This window comes from Sinohyriopsis cumingii, chromosome 6 (assembly GCF_028554795.1).
Source record: "Sinohyriopsis cumingii isolate HCF-2022 chromosome 6, ASM2855479v2, whole genome shotgun sequence".
NCBI lineage: Eukaryota > Metazoa > Mollusca > Bivalvia > Unionida > Unionidae > Sinohyriopsis > Sinohyriopsis cumingii.
In genome coordinates, this window is record NC_142966.1 from 105,254,951 (window position 1) to 105,268,679 (window position 13,729).

The window sequence follows — 13,729 nt, forward strand, 5'->3', positions numbered from 1 at the left end:
TCTTAGTCCTTGTAGCTCTGGGGGTTTGAAGGCCCCTGAAAGGGTGTCTTCGACATCTTTTTCTACCTCGTCCTTGCTGTGGCATCAGGGAAACAGGAATGCTTGACACAGAAGCGTCCAGGGCATTTAAAGGAGATTCTAGTCGGCCCAAAATGTCTTTGCCAGTTTGAAGCAAGACATTTTTGCCTGCTCTCAAGAAAGGTTCTTTAGGGTTTTGTTTGTCGATGATAACATTTTGGAGAAATTCTTTGCCTTGCCTCAAGGCGGCGTCTTTCAAGGCGTGCAATCCTTGTGTCACCATCGGTTTTATCACAGGAGCCACTGAACGAAAGGCCAATTTCAGTATGTCTCCTAAACCATGTCCTCGCTGTCGAGCGACGCCTCGGTACACAGGATACATGACTTACGAGTCGTTAGTGAATCGTTTTCAAAAATGGACTTTCACCGTAACTTTCCCTTTGGTGAATGAAATATTTTGTCCCAGATCTCCTTTTATAGCAATGTTGACAGTGTCAAAGTACGACTTGCTGACGGGCAAATAATGAGGATGTACAAATTTGCGGTGAACGAAAGGAATGACACGCAGTAAGGTACGGAGGTGTGTCCAACACGTTGTACTCTAAAATGCACAGAAATCAAATTGAGTCCTTGGTTCAGTTGTACCGGGGAACGAAAATGTTTCACAGAATTCGAGTTGTCGTCAATGATTGACATTTCTGTTATGTTCCTGACACCCCTGATGAACTTAGTTCCCCACCCAAAATGTCATACTATTCAGGACAAAATCTAATACCTTTCACTTTTTCATCACTTTCAAATTTCATCAGTAGGCGACGAGCCACTTTATGGTACTCGATGGTGACACGCTTGTTTAGTTTGGTCAGGACTTCATCAAATGCAACATTGAATCTGTCCGCAATCGCGTCCACCAGACGTTGACCGGTAAAATAATTGACTGGGTTAATGATAAACCCATAGATGTACAATGTAGGAGTAGTGGCGGGGACTGCTCGATTCGCAGTGAATTTCTGATGTTGTTTACTTGTAATCATGGCTAGTTGTAGTGCTTCGTCCATAACGTGGGCCTCAAAAGTGTTTTGATTTTCAAAGACATTTAGGACTTGTGTAGGGTGAACCATTTCCACCAAAGCCACTTCCCAATGTGCTTCGTGATCTAATTGGACTGCCTGATGTAAATTGGTTGCGTAACAACACAAATAATCGTTGGGAAACGTATTGGTGGATTTTTTTCGCGACTGATGCCGTACAAGGCACGAATCAGTTGGACGGGAAGATGAGACTTTGAAAGTGGAGGAAGAGGAAGCAGAGACAGTAGAGGTAGCCATAGTGCAGGGATGTCACTTTTGACACGAAAACAAACAAGACAAGAGTTTTTATACTTTTTTCATGACACGTTTATTTTTTTTAAAGTGAACAACACGAAAGACAAAAATACTTAAAAGCCAAAGGGTTAAGTACAGCGATAAAATACACATCAAAACGATAAATGTGGAATATAAACAAGTGACTGTACAACATGTTTTCGGTAACAAAGGTGTCCTAGGGACAGTGTTTAATGTTCTTACAGTCTCTACATTGGGTACAGTCACACTGGAGTCCTCCCGGAATGGTATTTCGGGAATGTCCATGACAGTCCTGTCCTGAAGGGAATGGTTGTCCTTGGTGACGGGTTCTTCTTCTGACACTGTCACTAACACAGGGTTAAAAGTTACTTTTTTCACTGGACGTTTGAATTGAGGACCACAGCTCTTGGGCATAACTGGCGACTTCTTTGGTCCAAGCCTCGAATTCCCAATTTTTCCAGTCCCTTATATCTGTCCAAGTCACAAGCTACACACACATCGTCATACACATCAACAGTACCTAAACGTTGACGAATCTTTTTTCCCGTAGAGGTCGAGGAGTATCCAGATTTAAACACAAGGCTTTTAACAAAATGAGTCTCTCGTGGACATTTTAAGGGGCCACTTTCATGTTTTATTTGGTGGTAAGTACTGTTCGTAAAGAGTCCACAAGGAATCGGCTGGTAAATGAAATCCCAGAAAGGAAGTCACTAAGACACACACAACACGTCGACCCCAATTCAATGGACACATTTCTCGTAATAAGTGCTGGTAATATTCTACCGTTTGAATACTCTCATTGATTTCTTTCTACGGTATCATCACTGATAAATGGCATGGTAGGTTGTTTTTATACCTCTTTTTGTCGGAGGCAATAAGTGTACTTTCTGCACAGAGATGATCGTACTCCAGTGGCGAATCTAAATGGTTTAGTCGCTAACTTGCACATCACAACACACTGTTCAGAAGTTTGTTCTTAAGCTAAATTTACATTGTGTAAAAGATTTTGGTAACCCTCTAACTTTTCCACTGGAATTCGTTGCAGTATGTCTACCTTGTAGTAAAAAGAAGCAGTCCGAACAAGCCAATCCCTCTCAATATGTCCACTTTAACAATATCTGACTACTGGAACACTTTCATCTGAATCAGGTCTCTTATAGCATTCAGGTACCAGTGGTTTAAACATCGGTGACGTAACGGATGCAGCTGTTCATTGCGTTTCACTTGAATTTTGACCAGCACTCGGTAAATGCGTTCTCTCAACTCCGAGCCAAACCACGAATGTTCTCTTGTAAAGTATCCATTTAGTATCTTCCAAGAATCGGGAATCGCTGGGTTGTGGCCAATATCCTCGTTTATATTTGTGACTGAAGCAGTGTCCTCTCATAATCAGTTTTCGTTTACTTTGGTAAAGAGCATAGTTTAAAAATCGAAAAATCATTCTGAGTTTGCGTTTCACTTGTATTTTGACCAGTTCTCGGTAAATGCGTTTCTCTCAACTCCACAGGCAAACCATAAATGTTCTCTTGTAAAGTATCCATCGAGAGATTACTGAGGTCGTCCCACTAAAGGTAGGCAGTGACAATGCAGAGACCATCGATCGTGTTCCAAGTAAGCCGCAAATGAAACATCTGACTGTATCCCCTTTACCCAAGTAGATAAAACCGGCTCTGGCTAATTCTGCGGGGATAGGTCCTCTCATATATTTAGGACATTTTCCTTGGAAGGTTTGGAATCGACTTTTACAGTTGCAGTATTCAGATAAATGCACAGGGAACGAATATATGTCTTTCACAGGCTCATTTCGATGAGGGTACGGTGAAATCCAAAGGAGTTTACTTAGAGCTGGATGACATCCGTAGGGTGGTAGCTGCACGGTTTCACGTGGAGAATGACACTGACAATGAAAACCAGTAAAGTGATAAGGTGTTCTTTAACGAGTGACATCGCTTTAGCATCCGTCAGGTTTGACACTCACATCATCACTTTCTACGGTAGGTTTAGTGGTAGTAGTAGTCATAGCAAAGTTCCCATGACGTGATACTGAATCGCTGAGGTCGTAACATATGGCATCTCTCTCATCGCAAGGCACAGCATCACACTCCACTTGAGAATCACCGAACTTGAATGATGTCTGTTTAAAAGGATTCATCTTTCTCGTTTGGTCTTTATAGTTACAATGAACTATTGGTCTTGGACGTTGTCCATTTTTATATGCTGACCAATATCGACTTGTCCGTACGGTAAAGTGAAGTGGTTGGGAAGTCGCACTTGCTTGTGGTACACAATTTGATACACTTTTTCCACAGGTTTACTGACGATTTGGTGTGTGGGTAAACGTACAATCTTGTGCAGTTCGTAGGTGGTCACATTAAAGTTTCCATCCTGTTTTGACTGCAAGGCTTCTTTCAGTACGCCAAAGTTCACCACCCGACTGGTGCGATAACTTAGAGTCAATCCTTTCACTTTACACTCCGTGTGCAATTATCTTTGTTTGTCCCGGTATTCGTAGCTGTAATTTTTAGGACCGCCACTAGCAAATCTTAGAATCTTGTAGTCTGTGCTCATCCGTCAAGGCTCCCAAATGGTCTCCCTCGATGTCAGGGTGACGTTCATCCAGGCGATCGATGTAGATGCAACTGTCAGTGTCAATGTGCAGGTCGCGATCTCCTAACAGTTCTAAAGCTTCGTACAATTTTAAGCGAGCATGGGCTGTCACGTAGGCCGCAATAATGACATTTCCAAATTCGTCGGCCTCTACAAAGTCCAGTTCTTCGTAATTGACTAAGATCAAGTCCTCACGAACGAAGTTCATGTATTTGGTTTTGTCGTGAATCATGAAGGAACAGTAGGGTTCTGTCAAATTCTCTGTCTTGGACAAACACGGTCGTTGTTCCATTTTGCCCAACAAGCAGTTCAACATCACTTTGACAACTTTCGCCTTCCTTGGTTTTTCTCCACGTGGTCTAAAGTGATGCCTTCCTGCTCCAAGTATTTCTCTTTGAATTTCTTTTGGTCTTCGGGAGTGTGGCACTAAGAAAGATAGCCGCTGACTTCTTGTTTCAGTTTCTAAAAGACATCCACGTAGTCTGCGAAAATGCCTTTCTATGTCTCGTCGCCTTTGTGGTATTTTTCTGTCTTGGGAAAGTGGTAAATTTTGAACACTTCTTACAGTTGGTATCCTAGGTCCATAACTTTAAACAATTCCACTCTGATCCACGTTTTCGTCAAGGCACGTTCTTCCTGGGTGTGCTGACAAGGTCGGTCTTGGTTGCACATTTCGGCACAAGTACGGCACAAGGAAAACATCAGTTTTCCTTGGCAATGATGAGGTAAAACGTGATGGTACAAGTCGGTAGGAGGCAAAACTTTGCACTTGATCAATTCTTTGGATTGTCGAATGATGTCCAGGTCGATGTGTTCCGTCAGCAATTGTGGGTGCCCTGCGGAAAGTGACAATATTTGCACACGTAAGGATACAGCGAACACACGTCCAAGTATTTGATTTCTTCTCCTTTCTCATCGTCGGTTTGTTAGAGCAAATAGGTGCAGTCGTCCGTCTTCCGTACAAACTATCCCGTGGGTTCATTGGGTCCACCAACTTGTAACTTTCCACGATGCGTTTAAACTCGGGATCGGTTTTCAAACGGTGATCGTACTCGTGTTCCCACATTTCCAGCACTTGGTATCCTTGCTGTTCTAACTTCAAGTGGTCTGGTACAAGGCTTCCATGGTACGTTGTAAAAACCGATTTTTAGTGTCACGTCACAGGGGACATCCGTGAAATAAGCAACCGTTAAACTCGTACACGATCTTTGAGTTTTCTAAGTCCCAACCATCCACCGAATACGTTCTGATAGTCTTTTCACCTCCTAAATTGCGAGCATGTTGAATCCATTTGTCTTCCAAGTAATGTAACCAGCGTAGGGCTTTGACCGAGTATTGACGTTTGATAAAATTGGTCGTTTAAGGGCTGATGACAGCCAGGATGTTTTCGGGCATGAATCGTTGGCGGTACACTAAGGAATACGCTTTGACGATAGTGCAGGCTTCTTTCAAAGGATAGACCCCTCAGTGTTCCATAAACAGTTCTCGAAATGTTCCACAGCAACGCCGTAAAATGTCCACGTCGGAACGACAATACTTTAACATTTCTTCCAGAAAGTTGAAGGGGTCCGAGGCGTAAATCTGGTACCAATCATAGAAAGCTTCTCGTTGTTCGGTGCGCATGTAGTCAGGGTCGTAGTAGTGAGCCTCATGCAGATGGGATAGAACGGCGTGTTGATTGGCTTCGGTATTGAAAATGTGCGGCAAATAGCCTTTGGTCATTTCTGTCAATCCAAACGTTTTAGGCATTCGGCTCAAAGGCATGGTCAAGTAACTCATCGAATCTTTAAACTGTACTTGTCCTACTTGCATGGAGATGAGTTTGGCTCCGTTCAAAGTCACTTTAGGACATTCGGTACTTTGTTCCGTATAGTATCTCAAAAGAAATTGTCCATCGTATCCCGCGAAATTGTGAGCCATCACTGTGGCATGGCGATGCCAATTTCCGATGTCCTCTTGGCTCCACGTCTCGTCAATGGGGTCTAAGATCCATTGGGGGAAATTGGCTAGCGTGCTCTGTCCCCGAGATATTTTTTTCACGTCCTCCAGGAATCTTGCTGCAGTGAGGGCAATAACTAAAGATAGGCTATTGGATGCACTTCTCGCACGCTCGATGAGCCACGCAGAAATTAGGAATGTGAATGCCAGTCTGTTGCATGTATTCGAAATTGAAAATGACGACATTCCCTTTCTTCTGGTCATCCTCTTCCTCATCATGTTTGGAATGTTATTTTTCAATGTAGCTTTCATGTTCCAAGTCCACGATTTGGTGACAAATGTGACATCGTTTCTTTCCTGATCATACGTGTGCCTAGGCATTATTGCTACGTATTACTTGTCCACAAATAGAGCACAATTTCAGGTGTTGGCAAGCACTTTTCTGCTGTGAACCTTGCGTCTTCAGATTTTGTTGGTAACAGGTAGGGCTGCCAAAAGTGCACTTACAAGTTGGGCAATGCACTCGTTCTTGTACTTTGTCAGGACTGGGTTGATAGGCCAAACATCCCTCACATTTCGATCCACAATGATTGTGTTGCTCTCGATTGTTATAGCCATATTCACATTACTCACAGTAATAACTGTATCTCAAGTTCTGGCGGGTTGCTAAACTCGATCCAAACAGGGGACTTCAAACTGTCATGATGAATGTAAAGTCTCAAGCGATCGTATTCTTTGGATTCACATTGCCGTTTCAGTGTGGTTAACAAAGGATCCAACACATCAGTGATGAACCCTTCTGCTTTCTCCAACGGTACTTCGGACCTTAAAACTTTAAACTTCATCGTGTACGTGTAAGCCGTGGTTCTAAATTTTCTAGAGGAGCGCTTTTTCTGTTTCTCGGATGTGGTAGTACTTTTGAGGAGTTAATGGTGGGGAACTTTGGTTGGGTATAGACTTTCAGGGTCTGGATTCTGGCTCACTCATGTCATCTTAAAAATCGCTGGCATGAATTTGAGCCAAGACTTTAGCTACTGTGCGATGTGATAAATCACGTTCCTGCCTCTAACTTTCTTCTCTTTTCTCCACGAAATGATGCGATTGTTTCATCTTGACTGCAAAATGTCAAATAACTACATTTTAAAGGCCATTGGTTCCTATATACATGTCAGACCAGTGTCTTCCCTATATAAAGGGTCAGAGTCTTTCCTCCCAATATTCATTTCACTCTCAAACCGACCAGAACGATTGAAGAGCCCACACAGATCGAACTTCTGATCAGAGCTTTGCGAGGTGTCAAACGAAAGTTTTTTTTCAGACAAGCCGACGGACTACTCCCCCTCCTTTTGAGATAAAAGTCAAGATACTTGCTATATATGTAAGAAGAAAGGGCGTTGGGTACATAGTGTCCAGATCGTCAAAAAAGCAAGACAGGTGTCAGAAGAGACAAAAATCAAGATACCTGTTATCACTGTCAAGAGAAAGGACATTGGTCTTCAGAATGCTCTAAAAAAAAAGAACAGGAGTAAGAGGAAGAGAGGGAATCAGAAGAGGAAGAACAGATACCCTCCCAAAAGGAAGAACCCAGACACGTCCAGAAACAGAAAAAAGAGAAGAATAGAAGACGAGGAGAATGTGAGGAAGAAGAGGAGGAAAAACCTGTGAAAGTGAAGAAATTTTAAAAAAGAGAGTGAACAAAGACACAGAAGAACTATATGAACATTTTAAAGTGTTGTGTTGCAAATTGGATTGTAAATTTTGTACCAGAATAGACCAGACAGAAAATGTAAATGTCTCTTGGTTTTGATTTGTTAGAATATCGACCTACACTCACACATTCACACACGTACATCATTGGGCGAAAAAAGGGATGTTGAGTTTTAATTGATTTTCGCAAAATGAATGCTATCTTTTTTCGAGAGAAGTGGGTGGCCCTGAAAAGGACCGTTAGATGGGTTATTTTTTTTTTTGAATTATAAAAAATATAAATAACCGAGGTTCACTACATCCCCTTCACCTGTTCTCATCGCAAGATGTGGGCTAACGTTTAATCATATACTCTCGTATCGTCGATACTATTCCGTACGGACTTACCCATGTATGTCAGAACATCATGGACAATCATTCAGATTACCGATACGAGAGTTTGGAAAAGAAGAATCTATGTGGAGAGTCAAGGCTATCTGGAGAGAGTCCTCATCTACGGTCCAGAAGTCAGACTAAGTTTGAGGAAGAGAAGAAGACCTATGCGATGCTTTCTATGTTAACAAAATGATATTAACAAAATAACCCCAAAGGCCCTTTTCAGGGCCACTCATATGCCTCGAAAAGATTTGCTTTCTTGCCTAATATATTTTTTAGTCGATGTTATTATTTAGGTTTGATAGAATGATTGATGTTCATCAATCTATGTCTGTATGTTGAATGTGTTGTATATGGCTATGTCCCGGCAGTCCCTCCCCACCAAGTGTTCTATGCTTTTATCCCCGCTGTTTGGTCCGATTGATTTCAGCTCCTTGCAACATTGTTGCCAGTGGCTAGTACCATGACGTCACCTCGCCTGTTCCAGTCCTATTCTCCCTATATAATTTTAACCTTTTGTCCGTATAAAACTTGTCCGTATACAGCCCCACGACCTTTTTGACTGGATTTTCCATTGTCCTTATAAATCTTGTACGTATACAGCCCCACGACCTTTTTGACTGGATTTTCCATTGTCCGTATACAGCCCCACTATACTACTTTTATGTATGGAGGAATAAAAACTATTTAAAAGAATCCAGGCTTTCTACATGTTCGCAACCTCGACAGAAAAATCCGTTTCTGTCACCAAAATATTGTCCATACAATATAATTGCTGCATACAAATTTCAAACCTTTTGTCTTTTGTTTTACCTGCGGCTACGCAAATCTATGAAAACTAAGGACTCGTCTTTTTTGTTGTTGTTAATGGTGATATTTATATAGATTTAAGTGTCTGGACCAATCAACCATATTTTAAATACTTTTTCACTTTACATATTTTGAATAATGTTGAGGCAGCTTCGCTTTTAATATATATATATATATATATATATATATATATATATATATATATATATATATATATATATATATATGTATATATGTATATATATATGTATATATGTATATATGTATATATATATATATATATATATATATATATATATATATATATATATATATATATATATATATATATATATATATATATATATATCTATATATATATATATATATATATATATATATATATATATATATATATATATATATATATATATATATATATCTATAAACGAATATATAAAATGCACCTTTGACATGCTTTGACATATATATATATATATATATATATATATATATATATATATATATATATATATATATATATATATATATATATATATATATATATGAAGTGGAAAGGGGACCCGAGCTCACCTGATAACTATAGACCTGTCATGATTTTTATCTGCTTCTTTCGTGAAAAAAGGCTTCAGAATTTTCTTGATTTTTGCGATGTTCTTATAGAGAACCAAGCCGGATTCAGGCCAGGCTATTAAGCTACAGATCGTATATTTTGTCCTCACGCTGTTACTGAAATTTTTAAAACTTGCAAGATGAAACTATTTCGTGCTTTTTTTATTTTAGTAGCTCTTTCGACAATGTATTTGGAGGATAGGGCTGTGGACGAAACTATTAGACAACAATGTCAATGGGAAAATGTTTATGATACTATATAATATGTATCATAAAATCAAATCTTGTGTCAGTTATGCTGGAATGCAATATGCTTTCTTGCAATGTAGTAATGGTGTGAGACTAGGTGAAAATCTTTGGCCAATTCTGTTTATCATATAACTAAATGACTTAGAAACATATATGTTAGAAAATGAGTACACTAGCCTGCAGTTACATTTCTGATCACTATATGTCTTTCTTCCTTCGAATTTTTATACTACTTTATGCCGATAACACTGTTATGTTTGTACTGACGAAAAGATCTTTCAAACATAACTTAAATGTGTTTTATGAATACCTAAACTATGAAAATTGATTATTAATTTTACAAAGACGAAGATCTTGATTTTTAGTACATGAATAGATTATACAACTGACAGGAATATGTGATAAATTTAAATGCTTAGGTGCCTTTTTTCCCCTAAAAATCGAAGGTTTGTTAAGTCTATCTAGCTAAATTGGTCAAGGTAGAAAGGACCTGCATCTACTTTACCGAGAAAAAGGATACTTCAATCTTCCCATAGACCTGCAACTGCATCTTTTTGATCATACTACATTACCCATTTTACTATACGGGTGTGAAGTTTGTGAATCTGAAAGTATTAAAATTATTGAAAATTTGCATACCGAATTTTTAAGAAACCTGATAAAGCTGAGAAAAAGTACACCTACTTATATGCTTTATTCAGAACTATTGAGATATTTTTTCCGATCACGAATGATAGGATTTGGGATGTCCGTTATCAATGGTAAATGGACCAAACTCTCTATACTCCTTTATCAAATACCTTTTTACGAGGTCAGTGCTAACACTAATACTTATAAATGGATGAATAACATAAAGAACACTCTGATTCCTTTTGGGAGACCTGACCTCCTATATCATGAAGGTATAATTATAATCCGAAAGGAGAAAAAAGCATGATAACAGAAACTTTAAAAGTCCTTTATATACAGGAATGGCATTACTAGTAATATTACTAGACTTATCGGTATGTGTAGATAGTAGTGTATCGTGTAGGAGAAGTACGTGAATATTACTAGACTTCTCATGATGTGTAGATAATAGTGTATCGTGTAGGAGGAGTACGCGAATATTATTAGACTTCCCATGATGTGTAAATAATAGTGTATCGTGTAGGAGGAGTACGTGAATATTAGTAGACTTCTCATGATGTGTTGATAGTAGTGTATCGTGTAGGAGGAGTACGTGACTATTACTAGACTTCTCATGATGTGTTGATAGTAGTGTATCGTGTAGGAGGAGTACGTGAATATTATTAGACTTCCCATGATGTGTTGATAGTAGTGCATTGTGTAGGAGGAGTACGTAAATATTATTAGACTTCCCATGATGTGTTGATAGTAGTGTATCGTGTAGGAGGAGTACGTGAATATTATTAGACTTCCCATGATGTGTTGATAGTAGTGTATCGTGTAGGAGGAGTACGTGAATATTATTAGACTTCCCATGATGTGTTGATAGTAGTGTATTGTGTAGGACGAGTACGTGAATATTATTAGACTTCCCATGATGTGTTGATAGCAGTGTATCGTGTAGGAGGAGTACGTGAATATTATTAGACTTCCCATGATGTGTAGATAGCAGTGCATTGTGTAGGAGGAGTACGTAAATATTATTAGACTTCCCATGATGTGTTGATAGTAGTGTATCGTGTAGGAGGAGTACGTGAATATTATTAGACTTCCCATGATGTGTTGATAGTAGTGTATCGTGTAGGAGGAGTACGTGAATATTATTAGACTTCCCATGATGTGTTGATAGTAGTGTATTGTGTAGGAGGAGTACGTGAATATTATTAGACTTCCCATGATGTGTAGATAGTAGTGTATCGTGTAGGAGGAGTACGTGAATATTACTAGACTTCTCATGATGTGTTGATAGTAGTGTATCGTGTAGGACGAGTACGTGAATATTATTAGACTTCCCATGATGTGTAGATAGTAGTGTATTGTGTAGGAGGAGTACGTGAATATTACTAGACTTCCCATGATGTGTAGATAGTATTGTATCGTGTAGGAGGAGTACGTGAACATTATTAGACTTCCCCTGATGTGTAGATAGTAGTGTATCGTGTAGGAGGAGTACGTGAATATTGCTAGACTTCTTATCATGTGAAGTTTATAGTGTTTAATGTAGGGGTGGATGGACAACACCAGACCACTAATGATATATACATTTATGTGCAGTGTTATTTGATAGTTCTTGATTACTCAGTAAATTTTCAGTCATAGTACTTCTTCATTTAAGTTCTAATTAAGTTATTTGCACTTTGTTCTTTATTGTTTTTGCAGCAGTGAAGTTAGTTCAACAAAATTCATGATTTGTATTTTAGTCGTGTTTTCAGATACACATTAAAGTAAAAGAAGTATAAAAAGAGACATCGAGTAGTCCAGAATACTCTAACCTTTAACAGTGATAGAGAAGTCCGGAATACTAAGTTTTTTAAAAGTTATCGAGTAGTCCAGAACACTCTAATCTATACCACTGAAGAGGAGGAGAAAGATCATCATCATTATCCATTTTGTAACTTGTGTTGAAAGCAAACGGTTTTCAGTTTAGAGCTTGTGGGAACGTCACTGCTTTAGGAAGCGGGTTCATTAAAACTGATAAGTGGGATCTAGACAGTGCAACATTAGCAGCGATTTGATACCGGGCTGTGACATGTGTAAGTGGCTCACCATCCAAGGTTGGCGGTTTCCTCCACCATGAGAGACCACATTATGCCAGCACCTGACCCGACGAGTGCTCATTTGTATAAGTTTGAAGAACGCCTTTTGCAATCAATGTAAAAAAAACAAACTTTCAAGACAGTGTAAAGATGAGAAAGACATACACACTCACATATACACCGCCACGAACATCATTAGATCAATCATATTAATACCTTGATAACATAGAATAATGTATTATGGGGGTGGGGTGCTATCATATCTATTTTCAAGTGAAATTAAGAGACAGGTACACAAAATTCTCAATTTTTGTGTAATCTAAGTATTTTAATCATACGATAAAGTTTTGCATATATATATATATATATATATATATATATATATATATATATATATATATATATATATATATATATATATATATATATAGTGCCGTAGTTGGTAGTAGAAATTGTGTATGTGAATTTTATCTTATCCCACCCCCACCAATCCAGAGACACATCCTCAGTATCATCCGATTTTGATTACCGAAAATAAAGAAACAATCCATATGGTTGGGATAGTGAAATACTTATGACATATTACCTACCCGGAATACCAGATCACACTAGTGCCGTATCCAGGGGACGTAATATATTGGTCTCCTGTGGATGCAGAATAACTATAGCTGCCACTGCATGCATCTCCCACATTAACTGAAGATGGAAACATAGAAATGCATAATAATAAATTATAACAACAACGCGTTATTTCTGAGGGGAAAATCATTTAAGGCTAAGGTTGTAAACTTGAAGTTGTTAATAAAACAGCTTGGAAGATTCATATAAATCCCAAAGCTTTTGATTAAATTCTGCCAAATTCAACACACTTACAAGGAACCCTTTACCAAAATGTCTAAAAGATTATAAATGGAAATCTGTTACATGTATAATGTTCTCTCTTCTTATGTCTGTGTATGCACATTTTGGTTAAATAAATAATTGATATTGTCACTGTAATTAAAAAAAATTTATATTTTGTCATGCATATTTAATTTGTTACTGGCTTTTCTAAGTGATTACATATTATGAATACCCGTATTTTGTACTTGACTTTTGTCCAAATTCAAGTTAATGGTGTACCTGACAAGTGACATTTATTTTATAAACAACATAATGCAAAGCTAATATTTCTCTTTGATTGTGGATTAAATATTCAGATCATAATTAATGATAAACATGATTACTTTAATTTGAGTTTAGGTCATTAAGTTTTTCACTTCTGCATTCTAAACATGTTGATACCTTTGAAGGTTTTAGGAAGGAAACCGACCCGGGTCTTGACTCTATTATTGTGTCTTACTTTTTATATAATATCGTTTA

General features: G+C 38.4%; 1 long non-coding RNA gene across 1 annotated transcript in view; it reads right to left on the reverse strand.

Moving 5' to 3' along the window:
* Nucleotides 1-13,081, reverse strand: part of LOC149797633 (uncharacterized) — a 32,832-nt gene extending 19,751 nt beyond the window's left edge. The window contains exon 1 of the long non-coding RNA XR_016421546.1: nt 12,958-13,081. This is a non-coding gene — a long non-coding RNA (uncharacterized LOC149797633). The remainder of the gene's footprint in view (nt 1-12,957) is intronic.
* Nucleotides 13,082-13,729: the final 648 nt, after the last annotated feature.